Source organism: Lissotriton helveticus, chromosome 12, assembly GCF_964261635.1.
Source record: "Lissotriton helveticus chromosome 12, aLisHel1.1, whole genome shotgun sequence".
In the NCBI taxonomy this organism is placed as follows: Eukaryota; Metazoa; Chordata; class Amphibia; order Caudata; family Salamandridae; genus Lissotriton; species Lissotriton helveticus.
This window is the reverse complement of record NC_136073.1, coordinates 121,810,114-121,835,933: the sequence shown is the minus strand read 5'-3', so window position 1 is coordinate 121,835,933 and position 25,820 is coordinate 121,810,114. Positions and strand designations below refer to the sequence as shown.

Sequence of the window (25,820 nt, the reverse complement as noted above, 5' to 3'; positions counted from 1 at the left end):
GTGCAGCTTGGCTCTGCCTCTGAGTCTGCCAAAAGTATGTTATAGTTCCAGTTATCAGTTCAGTCCTCCTCCTCTGCATTCCTAAGCTACTGAACTGCATCAATAGTTTCCGTCATTGTCTAGCCTTCTCGTCTCCATGTTAGAGAAATACTGTATTTAATGGTCATTTAATATTCTTCATCACGCACTACATGTAGAATAATGCATGGTCCAGTCTTAGAATCAAGTTAGCTTTTCCCCTCATGACTTCTAGTTTATATCAACATGTTCCCTAAACATCAGATACCAGATAGGGTTTAGGTACATGTCGCTCCGACCCTTCAGACTCTAGTCTCTGCTCCTAGCACAGAGTTCATAGCCCCCAGCTTCTCCTAGTAACACGTCATTGCCAGTTTTCGCGCACCATTAGGTTAGAGGTCCCGGCTCCTTAGGTAGCCCCCTCCAAAGTTTCCGCCCATTCATGACATATTCTGTTACGTTTGCATCACATGTCTATGTATACTCCCAGTTACACCTCTTTTTACTGTTATCTCTCGCGACTGCTACGCGTCACGCCTTCTGCTCCACCCACTGCTACGCCTACTGCAATGTAATGCTATGTGTTTGCGCTATGTATATAAGTCAATGTTTTGTTATTGAATGTTAGCGCGCTCATCCCAGACCCAGCCCCGGCAGCTGCCGGGCCTTATTGTCCTATTCCCATGCAGGTTGTCCTGATCCTGTCCTTATGCTGTAATAAACCTGCAGAAACTCCTACTACCTCGAATCTTGACTCTTATTTTATTGAGCTATCTGTTATGCTATAAGTCTAGTCAAAAATAGGGTATTATTTATTTATTTACCACATAATGGCGCCCGAATAGGGACTTGCCCTTTCCCCACGCGTCGGTGAAGCCACGCCGACCCCCTGACCCTCTGCAGTCGTGACGGAACCATACCGTGCACTGGCAGATATTTCTGCTCCAAGTATCCCTCAGGCCCACGGAGGAGACGGAGGAGGCGGTCCAGCATCCAAACGAGACGGTGGAGGAACGCGGCGAGTCCCGACCAGAGCCCAAGCCGAGAGTCCAAGGTCCGAGGTATCCGGAGGCCCACCCGTAACTGAAGTCCGAAGTCCGTCGTAGTCCAGTCCCGTTCGAGGCTTTCCGTTCCGTGCTGCCCGGTGAGTACCATTGCTGGGGTAGTATCTAGACAGGACCAATCTAAATTGACTCCTGGTCCGTGGGTTGGTGGTACCCAAGCCCACAAACGAAGTGTTCACCTAGGTGGATACGGGTCTTGATGCGTTCCTTTATGGGACCGGTATGTTCCGTACTGTTACAGCAGTGCATCCAGTAACTCTAGTCTGTTCCGTTCTCGAGAATTCTGTTCTGTTTCTGTTTTCAGTATTTTCAGGTAGTATTCTGTTCGAACTGTTATGTTATGATATTGTTTAATGTATTTCCAATGTCGTGGTATGCCTGAATTGTTTTCCCAATTGTTATTGTTTTTCGTGTATTGTATTGTGTTCCGATTCAAGTTTAGAATGCCGCTCTTTTCCAAGTTACGTCAGTTAAAAACTAGAAAGGGTCTGTTAGAGGAAGCAGTTCCTGTCCCGCCTAGGGACAGTCCAGGTCATTTTATGTATCAGAAACATGGCATAAGCGCCATAATGTATCTAGATTTATGGGTAGAGTATACCAAACAGTTAGAAGAAAAGTATAGATGGCCCGTATCGGGTACATGGGATGCCGAATGTATCATGCGAGTAGAAGAAGCATTATGGAAAAAGAAAGCCAGACAGTCACAGAAAGATGCCATCGAGTTATGGCGCAAGGAAGCTCATAAAAGAACGGAAAAGGAAGTCAGAAAGTCAGAGTTAAGTAGAGAATCCCAAGAACGAGCCCAAGAAAGAGAATTAATCGAGATAGGTGAACAAGTCAAAGCCGAACAGTCAGACAGACAGAGGCATGCCCTTATTAAGGGTATGTATCCTCTCCTTGCCGAAGGCCTGCCAAAAGCGACCCCAGAGGCACCCAGTAATTTTCCGCCGCCATTAATTCCGACCAAGCTACGTCACAAACCGACCGCAGCTGATATTTTTATTTCGTCCTATTTGGACGACACAGTCCCCGAATATGCAGATCCTGTTCGTGCTCCGCCAGTCCCTGTAAATCAGGCACTTCCCGCTTCTCCAGACACCGGAGTACCTGTTACGGTACCCCCGGTCCAGCCTACAGTTCCATTTCCCACTCTGCCAGGACGTAGAGCCTCAGTAGATGACTCCAGTCTAGGGGCCGCAGGAGGAGCTACTCCTCAAACCCCGCCGCCACACAAGCGTTTATCAGCACTCGAATTACATGCTCAAGCATCACAGCGTACTCCTAAAAGTAATAAGTCTGTCACAGAAATCAGGCAAGCCCTTAACGAATGTGTCTATGATCCAGTTCCAGGCGAATATACTATGGTTTTATATTCCTTACGTGTAAGGAGAGTGACCGAATATCTAGTCACCTTGCCGAATATGAAAGAAGATCTAGACAGAATATATCGTTTCATCCGTACAGGGGATGATCCAGAAAGTATTGGCGAAATTATGTCTCAAAGGAAAGCCGAGATTCAGCTCATGATATTAAAGTTCCTGATCAATTGTTTAATAAGAGAACAAGATTACCCGTCCAAAGATCCGGCCGAAATGAGAATCCTGACAAGGTGGAGTGATAATATAGCCGAGGGTAAGCACAAGACCGTCAGTGCCATGGAGAGTATGTACAAGAAAATTCGTAAAGAAATAATAAGGTTACACGACCAGCGTAAAGCAGCACAAGTAAGCGAGAAAGAAAGTATCTCTGATCCTGAAGAGGAAGAAAACGAGAATCCCGCCAGAATAGCGTATGTAGGAAAATCCAGATTTCCAGATCGCCATTTACGTCTAGAACCCAAGTCTATTTTTCAACATCTAGCACCAGAACAAGGTTCCCTAGAACAAGTATTTCAAGCTACCGATCACATTCTGAAATCACGAGTCGGTTACAGTGAACTAAGTACTATGCATGAACAAGAACTAGCCCGATCAGCAGTCCGATGGATTACTGATTCTACCACTTTTCCAGACGAAATAGTGGCACAAATGTTTCTGAAATTGCCCCCAGCCGAGCAACGACTGGTGGGTATGTATATGATCCAGCACCTCATTACTCTGTATGAGGGTCAACATTCTGATCCAGGCCCGTTGCACGATATCCTGAACGAGTTACTCCAGTATAGATGGAGAGGTCTAGGTACCGATTTAATTAGTGTCATTCTAGAACAGCGTCACAAGTATAGAACGTTCCTGAACCCGCATTTTGTTCATGTCTCACCCCCAGAAAGTAAATCATTCTACATAGACAGACAGAATCCGTTACGAGAAGTCCACCCAGTCCAAGGGGCGGGTGGCGTAATGCAACGAGTGTTTGTATACACTCCAATATCAAAGATGGAACTTCTTGAAATGAAGAAATTAATTCCCTGTCATGACAAAGATCCAGCAGGGTTCCATAGAGAATTAAAAGACATGCTCCGTATGGGAGAATACACGTACCCAGATATCATTAAAATGTTAAAGGTCCTGTTACCCGCAGGGGTGTATGAAAAGTTAAAGGAAAAAGAATGGGAGGTGGGAGAGAAAAAGATCGATTGGGCAGCTCTAGAAGCTGAAGACAAGGCACGAGTACCAGGTACCGGTCTTGGAGATAAATGTAAAGATTTACCAGAATTATTGATTCAAGTTTTACCCAGATTATTGACAACTAGGAAAGAAGACTGGGATGCAATCTCAGCCTGTAAACAGAAACAAGATGAGGATATTAGTGATTTTTATTCTAGATTTGAAAAATGTTTCAGTATCAACAGTGGTCTCAAGACAAGTAGTGAGTCATACCCTCATCTTTTCGTCACCAAATTAGTCGAGAATTCAAGTCCACAAATTAAAAACCGAGTTTTGAAAGTCGAAAGCACCTGGCAAGCTAATACCCCGTCCCAGATGCTCCAGATGCTCCAGTATCACCAGAATAGAATCAGGGAAGAGCAAGAACACGAGAGAAAACGTATGAAAGACACGAAAATGAAAGTGCTAGTTGCACAAACAGTTCCTCAAGACAGTCAGAAGAGGGGTCCGAATCAAGCCAGTCATCCTGCAGCTCCCGTTAAAGGGAACTGCAATTATTGTAAACAGCCAGGTCATTTTATAAACGAGTGTGCAGTTCTGAAACATAACATAGCTACTGGTAAGACTAAAGAAAGACCACGTCCGCCTAGACAAGAACAAGTTTCACAGATTCCTCAACTACAGAATGCACAACAGACCGTTACAGTACCGCAGCCCATTGCTGCAACACAGCATGTCACATCACAGATGTACCAGTATGCACAGTCCGAGTATCCAGAGTACCAGTCATATTCATGAAACAGCCTAGAGAGGGAGGTAGGCTTGCCTCTCATCGAGATACCTGTAGATCAAGAAGGTCCCTATGTTCACAGTCAAGTATTAGGGAAAGACAGAAAGTTTTTGATCGATACAGGGGCAAGTAGGACCACAATTAGTCATGCCGAAGTTCCAGGGGCTCCGCTCTCAGGCTCACGAAATGTTTCCCTTGGATTTTCAGGAAAACCAATAGTTAATGAGATATCTAAGCCAGTTACTTTAGAAGTAGGTCCATTGTCCCGCACTACTGATCTGTTACTTACTAAGTCATGTCCAGAAAATCTATTAGGTATTAAGACACTGAAAGAGTTAGGTGCAGTTATTTGCTGTTCCCCAGAGGGAATACGTCTGTTCCTACGTGACTTTAAGGGTCACTATGTGTTACGAGATTTTGATTCAAGATTGTCTAATGTTCCACAGCATTTATGGGCGCAAGGTCCAACTGATGTAGGTTACATGCAAATCACACCCCATCGTGTGACTCTCAAACCAGGTGTAGTGTTACCACGAATCAGACAGTACAGATTGCCACCCGAGGCTGTAGCAGCCTTATCCAAAATTATTGACGAGCTCATGGCTCAAGGAGTAGTTGTAGAAACTGACTCCAATGTATGCAATTCTCCGATCATTCCAGTCATGAAACGTACTGATCCGAATGCACCCCCAGTATATCGATTAGTGATTGATTTACGAGAGCTTAACAAATGTATTATTCCTCAGTACCCAGTTGTTCCAGACATTTCTTCCCTGTTAACAGCCATTGATTCCGAAGCCATGTTTTTCACTGTCATAGACCTCAAGAATGCATTTTTTAGTGTTCCAATTCATCCAGATAGCCAGTTTCTTTTTGGATTTTGTTTAAATGGAAGGAGCTATATGTTCACACGCGCTCCTCAAGGTTTCACAGAAAGCCCTAGTATTTACAGTCAAGCACTCAAGAGACAACTAGACAATATTCACATGCCAACTGACACAGCCCTGCTCCAGTATGTCGATGATCTACTGATCACAGCCCGTTCTGAACGTGCTTGCGAGCGAGCATCACTTACAGTTCTGTATTTTCTAGCCGAGATGGGGCACAAGGTGTCACCTTCGAAGCTTCAATTCTGTGTCCAGCAAGTGGTATACTTAGGACACTTGCTGTCCAAGAGGGGTAGGCAGTTGACACCAGACCGTATCCAGTTAATAGCGAGTCTTCCCCAGCCCAGAACCCAGAAGGAGGTACGTGCCTTTATCGGCCTTACTTCTTATTGTAGACAATGGATTCCCCAGTATGCATTTCTAGCCAAGCCACTGATACAGTTAACGACACAGGAGGCAGCCGTATCGACTGTCCTCCCTTGGACATCTGACCATACACTTAGTTTTAACGAGTTAAAGAAAGCCCTATGTCAAGCTCCAGTTCTAGCTACACCGAACTACAGTAAGCCTTTTACACTTTTCGTTACTGAACGGGAAGGTACAGCATTATCTGTTCTCACACAAGATCAAGCAGGTCAATACAAGCCCTGTGCTTATTTTTCGAGCACATTAGATCCAGTCGCCCAGGCGTTGCCTGCGTGCCTCAAGTCAGTTGCAGCCACAGCACTAGCTATCAGACAAAGTGATTCCATAGTTTTAGGACATTCCTTGACAGTACAAGTCCCACATTCAGTAGAAGTTCTTTTAAACCGAACACAAACACAGCACTTGACAATTGCACGTTTAACAGGTTATGAATTGACACTGTTCCAGCCACACATAGAAATTAGACGCTGCAACGTCCTGAATCCTGCTACACTGTTACCATCAGTTAATTCAAATCCGGACCCACATGATTGTGTGGAAGTAGTTAACATTACGACAAAGCCAAGACAAGACCTGACAGACATTCCGTTACCAGATCCTGACCTGACACTTTATGTGGATGGTTCATGTATGAGAACTAGTACAGGAGAACTAGTCGCCGCGTATGCAGTGACTACCGACACTGAAGTTATTGAAACACACCGTATTGATACCCTGTCCGCTCAAGCAGCAGAGCTAGTCGCTCTGACACAAGCCTGTATACATGCCAAGAACCTGAAAGTTAATGTTTACACAGATTCACGTTACGCATTCGGAGTTGTACACGACTTCGGAGTGCTCTGGCAGGAGAGAGGTTTCATGACTTCTCATGGAACCAAGATTCAGCATGGTCTCCTTATTCAAGCCCTGTTAGATGCCATACATTTACCGACATCTATTGCTATTATGAAATGCAAAGCACATACGAAAGTCACTGACATTATTTCCCAAGGTAATGATCTAGCAGACCGCACAGCCAAGCTTACAGCACAGACTCCAGACATTCCAGTTAATATGACACATACTCCAGATCCGATTACATGCATGACAGTTAAGGACCCTACACAAGATGTCATAGATATACAGTTACATGCTACTCCCGATGAAATCAAGAAATGGTCCGAACAAGGAGGGGTCCAGACAGATCAAGGATGGTTAACGAAGGGTAGAGCCACATGGTTTCTCCCCGATTCTATGGTTCAAGTCATTATCAATACCGCACATAGTCCAGCACATTTAGGAGAAAAAGCTATGTTAGACAGTATCCAGAACATTTGGTTCAACAAGCATTTACGAGCTGCAGCCAAGCAGAAAGTCCGTACCTGTATGATATGTTGTCAGTTTAATCCAGGTAAAAGTGTCCCGGTGGAACAAGGTGGTTTCCAGCCCCCTGACCACCCTTTTGAGGTCCTCCAGATGGATTATATTCAGATGGAGCGATGTCGAGGTTTCAAGTATGTCCTTGTGGTTGTATGCGCTTTGTCCAGGTGGACAGAAGCATATCCAGTCCCAGATTACACAGCCGCGACCACTGCCAAGCAGTTGGTTCGTGAATTTTTCCCTAGATACGGACTCCCTAGAGTCGTATATTCTGATAACGGCCAGCCATTCTCATCTGAACTCATGAAACACGTTTCCCTGTTGTTAGGGTACCAGTGGAAGTTTCATTGTGTACGCCATCCTGAAGCAGCTGGACTAGTCGAAAGGCATAATCAGACTCTGAAAATCCGCATTGCAAAAGTCTGTAAGGACAAAGGTGTGGACTGGTTAATAGCTCTGCCAGTCGCTTTATTTTATATGCGTATGGTCGCACATTCCAGATCAGGTCTGTCCCCGTATGAGGTCGTATTCGGCCGCCCCCCTAACATGTGGGGTACTCCTAGACCCCGAAGTATTACCGATGTTTCATGTAATATGCTGACAGATTACCTAGCTTCCTTGATGTCTGCCCTCAACTCATGTCGTTCACAGGTTGCCGCCGCATTTCCAGACAATACCGAGGTGGCACCGCACGAGATCGTTCCAGGCTCCCTTGTGATGATCAGAAATTTTGACAGATCAAGTCCGCTGGAACCACGTTGGAAGGAGCCACGCCAGGTCCTCTTGACCACCCGAACTGCCGTCAAGTTGGAAGGCAGGAAGGGGTGGGTCCACCTTTCTCATGTAAAACTTTTCAAAGGATTGAAACCAGCGTCTAAAAACATTTTCCAGGATTCGAAAGACTGCCAAAATATTGCTCTTAAGGACTGTCCCGCACAAGACATTATTACAACCCCTCCCTTGTTAGAGAAAACTCCGCAGCAGGAGTATAAGCTCAAATTAAGGTCTAGTAAAATAAGTCAGTCAGTTTGATTGTATAAGTCCTCCCCTAGGTGAAACGGTTAAATTGTTTCTGACATGTATAAAATAGACCCCCATAGTGAGAGAGTCAGTCGAAGTTCACTTCAATGTATCGTTTTTCTGAGTTTCGTATTATTCATCAGCATTTTGATTTCCTGCACCAGCTATGCGTTCTATCTGTATTGTCCAGTTCCTCATGTAAATATGTCTGCTAATGCTACAGTAGAGCACACGTTTAGTGATCTGCCTCCTCACGAATATTCTTACCGCCTCGCTATGCGCAACAACACATTTATCCGTATGTTACATTATTCACACCAGACCAGCAATGCTACTAATTGTTGGGTGTGTGGTCGACTCCCCCCTTTCCAGACACCGAAGGGAGTTCTGCCACTCTTTCCTTATCCATTCTCACACAATGGTTCGTGTGGAGCATGGTCCACGTTAACGTCATCCTCAACAGATATGTCTTTTCTTAACAGTACATGTTTTCCAGACAAGCAAGGTCTCCCCCACAGAACAGGTTTAGATCTAGAAAATGAAGTATATAATTTAGGTAATTATTCGTCGAATTTCATGGTCCTGAATGTTCAGTCTGATACTACTCCAGACTTACCTGCTATTTCAGTACTACCTGTCAAAGGCGAATTATGTGTCCGTAGTTATGGTTCTGTACATGTAGGTCATAGTGAATGTACTACTGTTATCAAGTATAGTGACAGTGGGAAATCTGTTTTCAAAGCTTCACGTCATTCTTATTTTATTTGTGGTCAAACTGCATATGTCCGTCTGCCCCTCGATTGGGAGGGAACCTGTTACATTGCCTTTCTACTGCCACCTGTTTTCCTAGCCCCATCTGATTATCACAGAAACACACATCTAGTACACATTAGACACAGAAGGGAGTCCCCAATTGTCGATTATACTGAAACTACTCTAGAACAGTATACAGATTTCAATAAAGGTTTCTTCTTCTTTATAGGACCTGTCCAGAATAGCAAACTGATCCGTAGGTTAACAAGAACCCTTGAAGCTGTAGTAAATGAGACTGCCTCTGCTCTAGGTAACCTAACCGAAGAACAATCTGCTATGAGATTTGTTGTTTTGCAAAATCGTCTCGTCCTTGACGTCATACTGGCCGATAGGGGCGGGGCCTGTAGAGTCATCGGATCTAGTTGCTGCATTTTCATTCCAAATAACGCGCCGTCTGTTTATTCAGCTATAACCAGACTCCATAAAATTGCCCATCTGTTACACCAAGATCCAGGCACCTGGACATGGTCCGGTTGGTTCTGGAATATAATTTCCGCATGGGGATGGAAAGTCCTGTCCTTTTTAGGTATTGCAGTAGCGATTATATTTAGCTGCTGCCTCTGTATACAATGTGGCCCTGCGATTTGCAGCATGTGTGCTACCTCTTGTATTCCTAGTCCCAAGCCCCGTTCTAAATCCCGTTCCAAGACAATTCGAGACGAGCAAATGGTACTGTATGAAATGATAGATGGTATCATGAAAATTGATGTTTCCTGATGGAAACGTAGTGACAAGGAGGGAATGTGGAAAAGTAAATTTTGCCATGTTCTGTGTCCCTACGCTTCATCCATCATATGTTATGTGTGCATGACCAATATGCATATGTTATTCCCCATGCCTGATTAATGACGCAATTCCAGTTGTGTCCACCTCTAGTATGCTATTTTCCAGTCTTCGTGAATACTACGAATATCAGGCCTATGTAAAGTAATGTTGCCACGTTTCTTAGTGTGCACGTTATTCCATTATAAAATCCCCGTTTCTAGGCCTCAAAAGGGCCCAGACCACAGATTCAGCTCCTGTCTCCTGAAAGCCTCGCTAAGGAGCGATACAGCCCCCACCTGTATCCTCGACCCTTCACTTACTTCCTGCCTCGCAGTGCCCGGTGCAGCTTGGCTCTGCCTCTGAGTCTGCCAAAAGTATGTTATAGTTCCAGTTATCAGTTCAGTCCTCCTCCTCTGCATTCCTAAGCTACTGAACTGCATCAATAGTTTCCGTCATTGTCTAGCCTTCTCGTCTCCATGTTAGAGAAATACTGTATTTAATGGTCATTTAATATTCTTCATCACGCACTACATGTAGAATAATGCATGGTCCAGTCTTAGAATCAAGTTAGCTTTTCCCCTCATGACTTCTAGTTTATATCAACATGTTCCCTAAACATCAGATACCAGATAGGGTTTAGGTACATGTCGCTCCGACCCTTCAGACTCTAGTCTCTGCTCCTAGCACAGAGTTCATAGCCCCCAGCTTCTCCTAGTAACACGTCATTGCCAGTTTTCGCGCACCATTAGGTTAGAGGTCCCGGCTCCTTAGGTAGCCCCCTCCAAAGTTTCCGCCCATTCATGACATATTCTGTTACGTTTGCATCACATGTCTATGTATACTCCCAGTTACACCTCTTTTTACTGTTATCTCTCGCGACTGCTACGCGTCACGCCTTCTGCTCCACCCACTGCTACGCCTACTGCAATGTAATGCTATGTGTTTGCGCTATGTATATAAGTCAATGTTTTGTTATTGAATGTTAGCGCGCTCATCCCAGACCCAGCCCCGGCAGCTGCCGGGCCTTATTGTCCTATTCCCATGCAGGTTGTCCTGATCCTGTCCTTATGCTGTAATAAACCTGCAGAAACTCCTACTACCTCGAATCTTGACTCTTATTTTATTGAGCTATCTGTTATGCTATAAGTCTAGTCAAAAATAGGGTATTATTTATTTATTTACCACAAGCCTCTTGCCTTTGCTAATGCTTTTTGTAAAGTTTTGTGCAATTGTTTTACAAATTGATAGAGAGGGATGGATGGGTGGATAGATAGATCATTAGACAGACAGATAGGAGAAGAGACAGATGGAAAGATAGACAGATACATATAGGCAAAGAAATAGACTGTCAGGTAGATGGACAGGAACACAGACAAAGTGATAGACAGGGAGATAGATAGATATGAAAACTGGAATAATGGCATAGCTTAAATTTGTAATATACGAGTTAATTGTATAAACATGGCATACAAGAGCAGTGAAAGCAAATAAGAAATCCAGACAACCAGGACATACAGGCACAATTGGTCTGCATGTAGATACAGGCAGTCTTGCTCTCGATATGGGACTATGACTTGGAAGAACAAGGGGGTACTACACCACCTAACAACTCATTATCTTGAACCATTACCAGACATTGGGCTTATTAGACACTTCTTCCTTCAGTGCAACGTTAGGATTTTATTAACAACCTAATCCTGATGAAGTCCACAATGACAAAATGCATTGGCAGGGCTGATGTGCTATTGTTACAGTGAATAAACTTCAATAAAGTGGACTGAAACTTGCGCACAAGACTCCTCGGGAATTTGATTGGATAGTTTGAAAATATTATGATAAAGCATTATTAGTAATTTGTTGTACTGCTGTTAATCGACCAAAATTGATTATATAATGATAGGCTCCATTTCATTTTTGTTGATTTTGAATTTTTTGTGACCGCAGAGCAGTGGGGGGGGGGGGGGGGTCACAATAATTTATCTAGCAGGAAATAGGGTAATGATTTGAATGGTGCAGCAGGTGCAGTAGCACCAGGACCCAAAACACCAAATATTGCTATATTTCACTACTAAACCGACAGTCACAAGTGCAGCTATCTTGCAGACATCAGGGTTATGATTTGAACGGTGCACGAGTTGAAGTAGCACTGGGCCCAAAAGTTGCCAGAACTCCTTGAAATGCTTAATATTGCTATCTTTTATAACTATACAGGCAGACACAATTGCAGTTATCGTGCAGTTAAAAGGGGATTCATTTGAATGGTGAAGCAGGGTCAGTGGCAATGGGGCCAAAACCTCTGGAGATCCCATTAAACGCAGAATATTGCTAAATTTTACTACTAAACAGGTAGTCACATATGCGCTTACCTTGCAGGTACTAGGGTCACTAAAGTAATAATAAGGTAAAAACAACAATACTGACACTGAAGGGAACTGTCTTGCTTGTGATTGTGCTCCTTGTGAAACAGCAAAATGCAACATATCTAAAAGTGAAGTTAGCCAGTGGCCAACATAGAATTTAAATAAAATCAAAAGGTCTTGGCTAACACCAGACCTAAAAAATGATTACCACCTACAAAAGTGTGAATACTGTGGGAAAACAATTGGCTTTTACAACTCTGCTTGCTCCTGAAAGCTCAGAAGATGGTGACCCTGGCACAGCACACATTTTATTGGAAAAAACATACGTTCGCACAGCACTTTTTAAAAATCATTTTTCCAACAAAAAACAAAATGTTGCTATATTGTGGCTATTTTTTCAGTTTCCACCAAAGGAATCTACATACCTTGGGCTCCTTTAGTTTCCATAAAATGTGGGTAAAATGACGTACATTTGGCATGGATACCTTTTGTGGGAACAAAAAGTTAATAATGCCTAAGAACGTAGTGCCCCAAACATCCAAATAAGGGACTCAGCACTGAGGGAGCAAAAAGCCTTAGCAGCTAAAGTGTTAAAGATTGGTTCGAATCCAAACGAATTACAGATGCCGTTGTCCTCTAGTAGAATTCAACCAATGGCACCATGAAGGGCTTTATTTCTCGGATACAATAATCTCTGGGCTTTTGGAGTAACTCCACACAAAACAACAGGTAGAAGACCTTTGGAGAAATTCAGGGAAAGGTGTGCTAACATATGTTAATCTCCATGAGCGATGGCTAGCTTTGAGTCACGCAGAACTGTAACATTAAAAAAGATAAAAGTTGGAGGCATGGTTTTAAGAAAGGCACCTTCTGGTCCTAAGCAGTTCTCCAAATTTAGTAAACTTCCTAAGGTGTGCGACGTCGTAAGGAATGCATTAAAGGCAATAGATGGAACTTTGTGGAAACGTAAGGTAGTGTCTTGTTACAACTTTGTGGAAACGTCTGAGAGAAATGAAAAATAAAATGGAGGATTTGTGGTGAAAACCACTCCAAAGAGGCTCAAATTTAGATCTAAGCATCTTGAAAACTATGTACCCCTATATATGATACACTGGATTCTAAAAGTCCGATAAAAACCTGGCCGTAATTTCTTTATAGTCGACGACCTGTGGGGGGCACCCAGTCCCCAATTATAAAGAGAAGACCTCAGGATGAAATACTTCTTACCTCAACTCCGGTGGTCCTGCAACATCCTCAGGTAGGTTATTTCATTTAATAATAATAATAAAAATAATAATATTTAATTGCAATACGTATGCGTGTTATTCCTGTACAGTGAGGCTAAAGTTAATTTGTAAAGGTGGAACAACGGAATTTTTAGGCGTGTAAGGAATTCCGCAGCGTAGTGGCCCTGCATCCATTGACGAGGACTATTGATCGGCATCCTTGAGGCGTTACCTGTCCATCATCACGTGGAAAAGCGCAGAGGCGGGACTTCCTGACCTGTGATGAGTCTCCTCTGAAGACTGCAATGCATCCCTGCTAAGCTGCACACACTATTAACGTGTCCAAAATGGCCCCTCAACGCAGCGTGCCTGTGCGCGTGGGCGTGGCCAGTGAGGGAAGGCCCAGAGTGACGCCCGGACTATCCTACACTGCAGCCGAGAGTAGGCCTATGTGCCTGGAGTATTGGCCGTCCCACCTCCAAAGTTTCAGCGGCGGTAAGTTTCCTACTTTTCTCTAATGTAGTATGGCGATAGAAGGTCTGTGCGAATGCACGGTGTTTTAGTCCAAGTGAGGGTGGTTACTCCTTGGGCCTGCTGTTGGAAGTCGAGGGTTCCGGATGCGCCATTTTAGCCCTCTTTGAAGACCGGAATTTTACAGTCTTGGTGTGCTGCAATCCCGTGGGTGTACCACAACTGGTCGATGATATAGTTTCCCAGGAATGTGTAGCCACTCTAATAACTGTCTTGTATTTTGTATCTCTTAATTTAGTTTTTTTTAGAAAAGGCCAGAGTCACTATAATTATAAACTGCTCGTATGCCAGCTCTTCTTTGTAAACTACAAATTATGTTATTTTAGCTTTCTCCGGTTTCAATGTTCCTCTTCTCCAGTGCAACTTGATGGGGAGATTACATTTTTATTTTTTCTTCTTATTTTCCCCTCTGTGGTGTTTCCAAATGCTGGCGAGTGCGTTATTTTAACTTGCGGTCTCATATATTTTTAGAAAAACAACTTTAGTGAGCTACTTCAGATTGTGGTGTATTTCTTTTCATCCCTTGCACGATTGAGAAGACGGAAAAGATTGGATGGGGTACAGAGGGAAGGGGCCGCCGTCAAAATTTCGTGTATATTGTGAAATCATCAGTTTTTACTTCCTCTACGCTCAGCATGCGCTGTATTGTGATTTTTGTTTTGTTGTGTTTTAACGTATGGTATGTACATATATATGGCTGTAAACTACCTAACGCGAAGAAAAGCTCGCAGTTTTGTAAAAATTAAAATCCCATTATATTTCTATGGCTATGATGTTGATATGTTTTTTGCACTTATTAAGAAGACTATTTTCGCAGTTTTTATTCTGATTTTGTAATTCTATGGCTTTTTGCATTTCCTGTATATTTATTTGCTTGGTTTTATGGCTTTTTCCGAACAAAGACTATGCTGAGTGACCTTAATGGTAGAATAATTTAATTGTGCATGCTCACGAGCAGACTATGCAGCAAGCAACCTGTAGCACACTTACGTGGTACATGCATATTATGTTGGTGGTAGGAAAACGATGTTTGTGCAGTATACCAAATTGCAGAAATTCGTAAATTTATCTTTCAGAGGTGTTCTGCGTTCTCATTTGGTCAATTTCAGCATGTAATTCGTAACCTCATTACAATAACCTTCATTACCACGCAAGATGATAAATAAGCGCTATAGCAATCTTAGTAATTCGATTTGGGACACCTGCAGGGCTTTTTTGTCTGGTAATTAAATGCAAATAAATTAAATGAACATCTTTTGGAGGACAGTGAGTATGAAAATGTACTGACAATTGTCCGAACTAGTATGTTGGTTCTGTGTTATTTCTTAAAAAGGCTCTTCTATTGAAACCTGCTTGGAGGGATGGAGCCTAAATAGTGCTAACTATACGTTTCCCTAAATATCAGCCAGCCAGACGCCCTTCCATTGGAAGTGTTATCTTGGCATTCGATGGACTGCATATATGCAGAGACTATTGGAGGGCAGGTCAGTTCAATTGAGGTCTTGGCATGGAAGGGAAGTGCCAATTTTCCGATAATGGTAACTCTATCACTTCAGGTGAACCTGGTGACATAATTTTTGTGATCGAATGGTAAGAGTAGAGCAATCATTTCATACCTAGGTGATAAAATATTTAGATGAGATAAAGCTTTTTGCGTTTGACCAATCCAAAATGCTGTTGATCAGCACAAGGGTGAAAAATGGATGAGGCATAGCTTAATTAAACAAGCATTGGCATAGCCAATAGGTCTTGCTTTTGGGATGTTATACGTATTTAGTTATGCAGCACAATATCTTTGGTGCAACACCATCAACTGTTGCATGGATAAACACTTATAAGGTCCCAAAAGCGAGACCTATTGGCTTTGCCAATGCTTGTTACTTTTGCGAAATGACTATATGTTTTTCAGAATGTAAAGACAGAGATATGGAGTACATTGGATACCAAAAGACATGCCTTGCTGAACCAGGCCGGGAGGGCACATCCCAAACACGCGTGAGAATCTAGCTGGGTCTCACAAGTTGCAACAAGAACTTCGGGTCGTACTACGATAGCATTGTTGCTGCCTTCCATTAGCTGTAAGAAGCAGCCAAAGGTAAAATGGCAGTATAGTTTAATGCACTCAAACTAAACGTGATAAAAAACCTAGATTGAAACCCCATACCCTCAGCCAGCCTGTTATAGTGCAGATAGAGCCCCAGAAAAGGGAATTAGAGCCAAGCTACATTGAGAGCATCACATGAACACAGCAACATACTGCGAAGCCCTGCTTTGTGTTGCAGCCATCATATCCAGGGAGGGGACATCATCCATATAGCATATTTACACCCAGCTATAAAACGTACAACTGCAATATGCATGCACCAAGTGTGTCACGCTCATCAGGAACATGTGCAGGACTGCACTTGATGGAGGCGGAACAGAATTTATACAGAGTGGTCCCTCGATGAGGCCTTTGCCACTTAGTATCCCAATAGCCCATTAAGGGGTCAGTAGAACCCCTCAGCTGTGGGTGGGAGTGCACCCTTTTGCATCCTCAGTCCAACAGACTCTTTCCCTCTGGTGATAAAGCAAAGGAAAGAAACATGGACCGTCTTCAGTGGGCTTCAGAAGTCGACTCCACTAAGGAAAAAAAAAACAAAGGCCGGCAGTAAAGGCCTGAGAGAACCAGCAAGATTGCGCAGCTGTCCGCACAGTGGGAGTACTTTTCTTCCTACAGCCGGCATCCTTTATCATAATGAAGGGCTTTGCAGCAGGACATCAGAACGCTGCTCAAGGAAAATCAGAGTCAATGAGTCAATTTATGGTTAATATTAATAATATGTGGTCAAATGTTTTTTGTTTTTTTTAGACTCCAGGTGTTGAGACGTTTTTTTTCGTCTTTTCAAATTTCCTCTTCATTGTCAAAGCTCATTTAGAACAAATTATTCCAGTTTGTAATTTCAGCGCTATTCCTCTCGCTAATGTGAGTGCTGTAGTGGCCAGATGAAAATGCACATAACAAAACAAACACAACTAAAGAATCAACTCAAGTCTTATGGTCAAAAACAGTTTTCACTGACAAATGTTATAAAGGCTGTGACTACTGCATCAGAAAAAATGTAATGCCAATGGTACCAGCGACCAATCTAACTAAGCCGGACTACACTATATTGTACGCCTTTTAAAACATGAATCTTCTTAGATAATTATTTATATATAATGAAACACCCGTTGCAATAAAAACAAGCATTTACAATGCAACGGTTTCGCCTTTTCAAAAGTTAGAGCTATTGGCATTGTAAATGACAATTTGTTTGTTTATGTCTTTGTTTTGAAAACAGATAAATAAATGGCATTGTCATTTACATTGCCAATAGCTTAATCTCTCGCAAATGTGAGACCTATTTTACCCTACTGGACGAGCTCAGCAGACAGCAATTACTACCACACACACACACCCAGAGCCACAGACACCCAGAGCCACACACACCCACCCAGAGCCACACACACCCACCCAGAGCCACACACACCCACCAGAGCCACACACACCCACCAGAGCCACACACACCCACCCAGAGCCACACACACCCACCCAGGAGAGCAAGCACAGCAAGGGGGCAGGGAAGCAAGCACAGCGAGGGGGCAGGGAAGCAAGCACAGCGAGGGGGCAGGCAAGCAAGCACAGCGAGGGGACAGGCAAGCAAGCACAGCGAGGGGGCAGGCAAGCAAGCACAGCGAGGGGGCAGGCAAGCAAGCACAGCGAGGGGGCAGGGAAGCAAGCACAGCCAGGGGGCAGGGAAGCAAGCACAGCCAGGGGGCAGGGAAGCAAGCACAGCCAGGGGGCAGGGAAGCAAGCACAGCAGGTGGGCAGCGAAGCAAGCGCAGCCGGGGGGAAGGGAAGCAAGCACAGCCGGGGGGAAGGGAAGCAAGCACAGCCGGGGGGAAGGGAAGCAAGCACAGCTAGGGGGAAGGGAAGCCCACGCTGGAGTTGGCTCCCACACCACATTGTTTTTAATAGGCCTACAGTACATTGCAGATTGTTTCTAATATTCCATGATCTGGGTGGCATTTTCGACTTGTCCTATTTTTTTATATCGGTGTGACGCTGGCAGCGCGAGGCTGCCCCTACTGTTGTGTTCTACTGCAAGCTAAAGCTAGTCCACCAGAAACAGACTATGCAAATTACTGCCTTTTACTTGACTCGTGGCTATCGTCTACTTGCAAATATGTGACCGCATTCAAAATGATGAGCCAAAAATGTTATCTTTTTTTCTTATTTAAGATGTAACTCGACTTCAAAGGAAGAGTTATGACGTTGCATCGTACATGAGGGGGAATGTTTCTAATGAGCTGCACACGGACCTTTTAACATTCATGCCCACACCAACTGCCTCTTCATTTCCAAATAAGAAACATCTTTGTTCGTTTGATTGCGTAAGAATACAAGGAAAGGCACGGACAGCGGGAGGGGGGGCGGGAAAGGCTCGGACAGCTGGGGGGGGGGTACGGGAAAGACTCGGGACAGCGGGAAAGACATGGACAGCGGAAGGGGGGGCGGGAAAGGCGCGGACAGCGGGAGGGGGGCGGAAACGTCAAGAAAGGCACTCACCTGGACTTCCTCCGGCGGCGGTCGGCTGCAAAATGACCCAAACAAACGTTGACGAGCAAAAAAAATAAACCCGCCCACCGCCGCACTGACGTAACAAAAGGGGCAGGATGAGTAAAAATGGCCGGAACGCCCCCGAATCTGCTCCGCAATTGACGGACAGATCTCTGTTCCAATGGCTAGCCTCCGTTTATGGAGCTAGCTAATGGAACAGAGGGCGGATTCCCAAGCCACTCTACTGTTAACATGAGGTTTTCGCCTGCGCCGAAAAGCTGCGCGGTGCGCAGCTTTTGGCAGGCAAAACCTAAAAAACGAAAACCGATTCTGCTAACCTCGCCCACCATTCTGTGGTCGTTCCCTTCACCCCTGAAGCCACACTCTCCATTCTCAATTGTCGAGCTGGTGCTAAGCCGTGAGAGGCTCAGTAAGAGACACGAACCGTGCCTAATACAATCCCGTCAAAGGTAGGCCATCACAATCTGGGGGGATGACAGGGAAGGTCGATGGTGGTAGCACAAGAGTGCCTCGTGTATTCACTCCCCTCCTTCGATGTGCGGAGATGTGGAAGGTGGGCAGCCAATGAACCACCATTCACTTCACCCCTTTCGGGTCTTGAGAGACTCAGTGGAGGCGACAGATTAGGATCCACCAGAATACAAGCGTTGAGACCAGTTTTTCATTGGTCTGAAGTCAGCAGGGACAGATAAAACTACTTTTTCACTGTAATCATTGTGTTGTGGCATAGGCCGCAGAAGATTTACTCCATGATTTCGAACGGCTGTTGTGAGAGGCTGAGTTCATTCCTAATAGAGCCCCCAGTTGCTATGCTGTGGATTGGCACCACGCACCAGCACAGCCATAACACAGTCTCCGATAATTAGACATTTTATTTTGCGCACTTCGGGAACTACTTGTAAACATTTTTACATCACTTTCTATGAGTCTTAGTAAAGTAGAGGTTTCTCACTGCTTACTTACACTTTCACAGTTAGTTTGCCGTGATTGGCAGCAGTGGATTCTGCTGTTATTTTTTTAAATGCCTTAAATAACACAGGTGAATAGTCAATACCCCCCAGTTGCAAATGGTCACCAGTGAATCCAGATGCTGACATATGCATTTGTGGACATCTAATCAACCGCTATAGATGCAGGTGCACTTGCTTCTGGATGCATTTTGCAACTGGCATATTCAGTGTGGTTTTCTGCTGCACATATAGAGTGCAATGCCCAAAAACCATAAATAAACTGTCCCTGGAACCGGGATACTGTGCATAGTTATCTGAAATGTATGACGTTGACAAGTCTGGGCAATTCTTAGACTATACATAGGTCATGCTGAATTGTCTCACTGTCATCTTGTTGCCAGTTCAGTGCTCCATAAAAAATAATTGCCTCTAATACTTTTGTAGCAGAGGGTGCAGCATCTTAATGGAAAGGCAGGGAATCCATGAGATGGGCAATCACAATGCGCTGGTCAACACCTGGCCCCATCACTGCCCTTGGGCGGTGGAACAGGCGAGACTGCAAACTCCATCCTTGACCTTAAATATGCACATACAACCCCGTTTTAGAAAAGGCTGTCTGGGCGCATATCATGCTACATTATTCATAACGATTATAATTAAAATACATTTTGATCAGGATACATGTTATGTATTACACAATGTGAAGTCACCGTTCCTGGTCATAAAACCACATCTCACATTTTCTTATAATAAAGTGTAATCCCTGACCTTTCATGCACAGAAACTGTAAATCTATTTGGCCTGCATGTCCTACTTTCTCTGAAGCACCCACTTTTCTTAGGGACAATCCTGGGGATCAGTCCATAGATACTCCTGCTTGAACCTTGACCAAGTCCATTTTACCCCAATGGGCCTCCAGCGCTTGTGACGGGAGTTAGACATCATGTGCCCCACTTCCTGCATCAAACATGAACTAGCTTCCACCCAAGTCCAGCCGGGACCAAAACATTCTCATACAAACCGAAGATCATGAGAAAATGTGAGATAAAAAGTCCCCAAAGCTGCTGTTTCAGAATTCAGCAAACTTCACATATTCACTATCACACATCAATATATCAGAACCCCATCCCCCAATCTTTTATTGTCAGGTTAACCACCTTACCAGTTCTTTCTCCTTCATACATGGAAAAAAATGATTTCAAGAATCCACTACTTTGGAAGATGTGCCGGGCAACTGTCCGTTGATGTTGCATGCCAGGCGCCATTACCTTGTGAACCTTCATAGTTTGTGTTCGAGGGGCCATAAGCATGCACCCCATGTCCTGGAGAACCTCTTCCTGGATCCTTGCAAGAAATTCTCAGGCAAGGCATTCTTGGTGACCATATGTGAGATGTAAAGTTACTTAAAGCCACTAATAGAGAAATGATAACCCAACTGCACCGGCAGCCATGCAACTGCCATTCACTCTACTGCAGTGCTAGAAAATGCTCTGTAATTTTTTAATGTTGGCATTTTGGGGCTTCACCAAATACTATAATAAATAAATAAAACTGAATTGTCTCCCTGTAACCTTGTTCCCAATTCACTGCTCCACAAAAACATAATTAGCTTTAATGGTTTGTAGACCAGTGTTCCACTGGGGGCAGGCCATGATGCAGCCTCTTAATGGAACTTCAAACGACAAATGAGATGGAAAAAAAATGCAATAGTCTAAACCTGCCCCTCAGCACACCTTTCCCTTCGACGGTCACCGAGCTGCAATTCATAGATTGCAAAAGGAGCAATCGGCCCCTTTTCAGGTTCTGAGGGGTGGGTGGGGGTGTGATGTGTGTAAATCTATCAACATACAAAAACAGTTATGATGCCAATCATCATCAAACAACAACATTGCAGTTGAAAGAACCATAAAAGCACATGAATGTGAACAAATACAAAACTTTCATAAAACACGATAAACTACAAAACTCAATTTGCTGCAGTGCAATTGATAGAACTAATACAATTTCAGATTGCAACCTTTTGCACAAATGGTTTGATGGATCCAATGTAGTGCCCTCAATAAAATAACTACATACTAAGACAAGATGCCAGAAAGCAAAAACCTCAAGAAAAAGCCCTAAAATGGCTCCTGGTGGGTCCATTATGCCATCCGGTATACCGAAGAGTACCTGTAAGAGGAGGCTCAAATCCACTAGCCATCACAAGGGAAAAAGGTACATAATGCAATCGCTAGTCTGCATAATCTGTAGTTATCTAGAGTGTGTTGTACAGATCTCCAAAAGTCCCTAATGTGCAAAGTTGGTTATATTACAAACTGAAAACTCAAATTACTCTCTTTCTTTAGAAAATAGTGCACCACTAAAATAACACTGTATTAAAAGAGACTTCAATATATATTGCTGTTTTTAGCTGCTTTGCCTGGATTAAAACCTTTATACATTATGCTTCTGCCACTGCATGCTCCAATTTAATTTTGAAATGAGGGTATTAAAGGACTCGTCATTTCAATATATCAATATTGTGAATTCTTCGGTCATTCCCTCACCTATCTGGCCCACAGGCCTCCCAATGTCAATATCTGAATGAAGATTCCCTGTCCACTTGCTTTTAAATTGCACCCTGAGAAGGGATGCACTTTCTTCCTAGTAGAGGCCGCCACACTGCAGACACTTTTGAAGAGGTTTTAAACATTATCCAGATTAACCAGTAATGTTCAATGGATTTCTAGGTGTAGTAGTGGGACATGCCACATCTACTGATCACCTACACTTAATCCTTGCACTGCTTGAGAGAGGAGATACCAACATATTGGGTGCCACAGAGGATAGGTCGCAATGGTTAGGTGATTCGGTGCCTGGTTAGCTATGTATTTGTTAAGTAGTGTGGGACCGAAATTCGATCAGATGTTGGAGGAAGGATCTTATGCAGGCATCAAGCAGCCCCAGGATTGAAGGTTTGCTGCTACACGAGCAGCTGGGTCCAGTAATGGGTGGTGGGCAGGAGGTGAATGTGTGTCTAAGACTGGCACAGAAATAGAGTCAAGTTAGTTTTATGGTATTATAGATTTACATTTGCTCCATCCATCTCACCGAGATACCACATAGAAGACCTTGCATCAACAACCTAGTGCCTTCTGGGAGTTGTAGTCCTAATCCACAAATAATCAAACCGCACCGAAGTTCGACGTTACAATTGTTTGTAGGTGGAAACCCCAAGGGCGGTCCTGGTGGCATGGAGTCAGCTGGTATCCGTCTGTATATATTAGGTGATCGCGTGAGAGCAGGTGCTTGGAGTGTCTAAGTAAGTTTTTCTTCCAGTCACACACCGTGGGTGCTCGCCTTGGATTGTGGCAGGGCCTAGGTTAGTTACTTATTGAATCCCATGGTTAAAGGGCTCGCTGCAGCCCTCAGCCTGGCACGGTAACCACGCCTCTGGCCAATTATTTCCACAGATGTGGGAGTGCCTAGAAGCGGGGCCCGCCTTCCCCGGGGCTGTGCGAAAACAGGAGCCTTCGGGCTGGCAGGGACGGCGTTTAAAAGGCAGCGAGTGTTTACCAGGCAGGCAGAGTTCATGCAGGCAGTCCCGCCTCCAGAGACCGTCAAGAAAGGGTCAGTGAGAGAAGGCAGGACGTAAACACCAGAGTACTAATGTGAAAGGAGAACCCGAGAAGAAAGCAGCCGACAATAAGAGACTTTCAGATTCCATACCTAGTATTATGAAGCAAATATTCGGTTCATGGTAGCTTCGGAACTCAGAGCCCCCCCCCCCCTATGACTGGATGGATGAGCCGAGAGACCAGCAGATGAAGTGACCAGCATCCCACAACTGAATAACACGCACCAATTGCACAGCAATACAATAAAGGCAAACAGCCATGCTACACCCCGGAGTTAGCCCGGTGGAGGGCAAGCATACATCCTCAACAGGACACCGCGCTTCAACTAGCGCCTGCACACACGCATGAAATGCTGCCGCCCGCTACAGCACACACATGACTGATTCATGCAGACAGGACACAGCACGTGGACCACGCCTCTATCACTGATGCTTCAAGTTACACAACCAGAAATCAGGCGTTTAGCTGTGATCGTACCCGCGAGTCCAGGGTGTGACGGCACCGGAACACGAGTCCCGACAGCGCTACAAGGCCATCCTCATGGCACACTAGGCGCTGTGGAAATCTAACAGCATGCACTGGGGGATGCCAGGATGAGAGAGCAGGTCTCCCGGGACATTACCCAGTAGAACTCTTTCCCCAAATCAGTAGTAGTAAAAACAACTATACAATGCCGAACGCAGAAGCAACTGTACACAAAGGACAGGCTAATATGGCATTTACTCTATAAAGTGGGGACGGAGGAGGAACAGGAGGGAAAGCGGTGGGTACAGAAGGTAAGTGCACGAAAGGACTCGTGGGACAGCACCCCGGCTTCTGGCGTCACTACAACTCATAGTGCTAATGATAACAATAGCCATTTAACGCTGGTACAAACTGGACTGCGTCTTGCCATTTAAATATCCACATGACATTTTTGTTTTCTAAAGACATTCTTGAAGCCGAGTGGCTAACTGGTCTCTGTAGCGCCTCACTGCCTAAGATTCTAAGCGCATGAAACCAAGCGGCGAGGCTGCTAAATATACTAAGTCTTGCCTCCTTGTCTGTATATAGCATTCAAAATCAAAAACCTCACTGCTGAGGGGAGAAGTGTCTTGTATGAAAGACCTATTCACCACAATGGAAGATACAACCAGGCGAGAAACAGAGAAGTACTTACTAAAGCTGCCACTATGGCTCCGTTTGACAAATGAAAGTCGGGAATGCATGCGTGGGGTCTCTGTGACATGTTTTTCACACTAGATTTCCTGTGAGCACTTCATATGGGAACGTGTATTTCCTACCACACACTAATTACAATTGTTACCTACTCACACTATTGTGCAACTCACCCCTTACCCCCTCAAAAAAACAAAAAACACGACGACTCTCGGTCTCCCCAATGACATTTAATTAAAAATCACACAGAGATCGTGAGCAAAAAAACTCGACAATTCGAGACGCTCTGCTTGTTCGGTGCCTCGGGAAAGCAGGTCAGCAGCTGCCGAGGGAGCGCCCGCTGCTGCCTCAGCCCCACACTCTGCTGTTTACTTTTGCATTTTCATTAAAGGCACCCCTCACTGTGCCCAGACCGAAGGGGATGTCCGAGGCTCACTTACAGCTCACTCTAGAACCAGGGTTGTCACAACAAGGAAGAGAGCCCAAGAGGGGGGCAGTGGAAGCGGCAGCGACGCCTCTGTGTGCATGCGTTTTTATCATCAGAGAACAAACGGTGCTCTTGCAACATCTTTAGAGTAGCCCTCGTGCCAGAGACCCTGCACACCCTGACAGATAGCACAGAACTGGCGGGAGCGCCTCGTGGCTTCCTTCTAGTGTAGTGGGACCTATTTTATCTGCACCCAGAGAATGAACGGACTAGTAATGTCCAGGACATGAATACAGCAATCCATCAACCCACTGAGTTATACACAAGCGTCGAATTGCACAGAACAGCACGGCAGGCAGGATGCATGACAAACACTACATTTCATAGGTGCCGTGCTTCTGCAAACGAATGACCCCCAAACTCCCCTCAGCCCGCTCATGAATACAAACACTGGCAGACAGCAGCCGGCTTACCAGTGAAAGCTGAGCCTGCAAAACTTCTCCAGAGCCCGCCTCCGCCTCCTCCTCTCCCTCAGACAGCAGCCCACACACTCAGGCTCGGCAAACACGGCAGGCTTGAAAAAACAAGTCAGGTCCCGGGCCGGGCTGTGATTGGCTGACGTCACGGGGGTGTCCCGGGCCGGCAGCCAATCACAGCGCGGCCCGGGACACCCCCGTGACGTCATTCCCGGGCCGCGCTGTGACTGGCTGCCGGCCCGGGACACCTCCGTGACGTCAGCCAATCGCAGCGCGGCCCGGGACAAAGGGGCGGGGCTTAAAAAAAGCACCAGAAACGCCCCCGAATCGCGTTTTCAAGAGAGAGCGCGATTGACAGCCTCTGTCTCCCAATGGCTAGCCTCCATTTATGGAGCTAGCCAATGATAGACAGGCGGGTCATCACCCGACATAGAACTCAAGAGGTTTTGCTAGCGCATGCGTACTTCGTACGCATTGCTAGGCAAAACCTAAAAATGCGGGGCCTCAAAGTGTTGAAGGTAATGTATGGACAGCAACAGTCTGAAATACGCTCCATTAAATAAAGATGATGTGGATGACACTGAATCATGAAACAGCAGCTGAGGTGGGGAACCGTAAAAGTAATTAGCAATATTTCACAACTGCTACTAGGAAAAGGCAGTCACCGTGGGGTAGCTGAGCTCTTAAAACCGAAAAGGTAGGCGACCTCTGCTTTAAATGTATACAGCACCTCATAACAGAAGAAATAGCTGGCTTGTTGAGCAGTTTTGTGATGGGCCACAAG

General features: G+C 44.8%; 2 protein-coding genes across 6 annotated transcripts in view; one reads left to right on the top strand and one right to left on the bottom strand.

Annotated features, from left to right (window-relative positions):
* GPC2 (glypican 2) overlaps positions 1–13,486 on the bottom strand; it is a 195,323-nt gene extending 181,837 nt beyond the window's left edge. For all 4 annotated transcript variants that reach the window (XM_078670810.1, XM_078670811.1, XM_078670812.1 and 1 more), the window contains exon 1: positions 13,276–13,486. The gene's annotated coding sequence lies outside the window, so the exon portion shown is untranslated. The remainder of the gene's footprint in view (positions 1–13,275) is intronic.
* Positions 13,487–13,622: 136 nt separating this feature from the next.
* The window catches only part of STAG3 (STAG3 cohesin complex component), a 1,426,160-nt gene continuing 1,413,962 nt past the window's right edge, over positions 13,623–25,820 (top strand). For both annotated transcript variants that reach the window (XM_078669437.1, XM_078669436.1), the window contains exon 1: positions 13,623–13,769. The gene's annotated coding sequence lies outside the window, so the exon portion shown is untranslated. The remainder of the gene's footprint in view (positions 13,770–25,820) is intronic.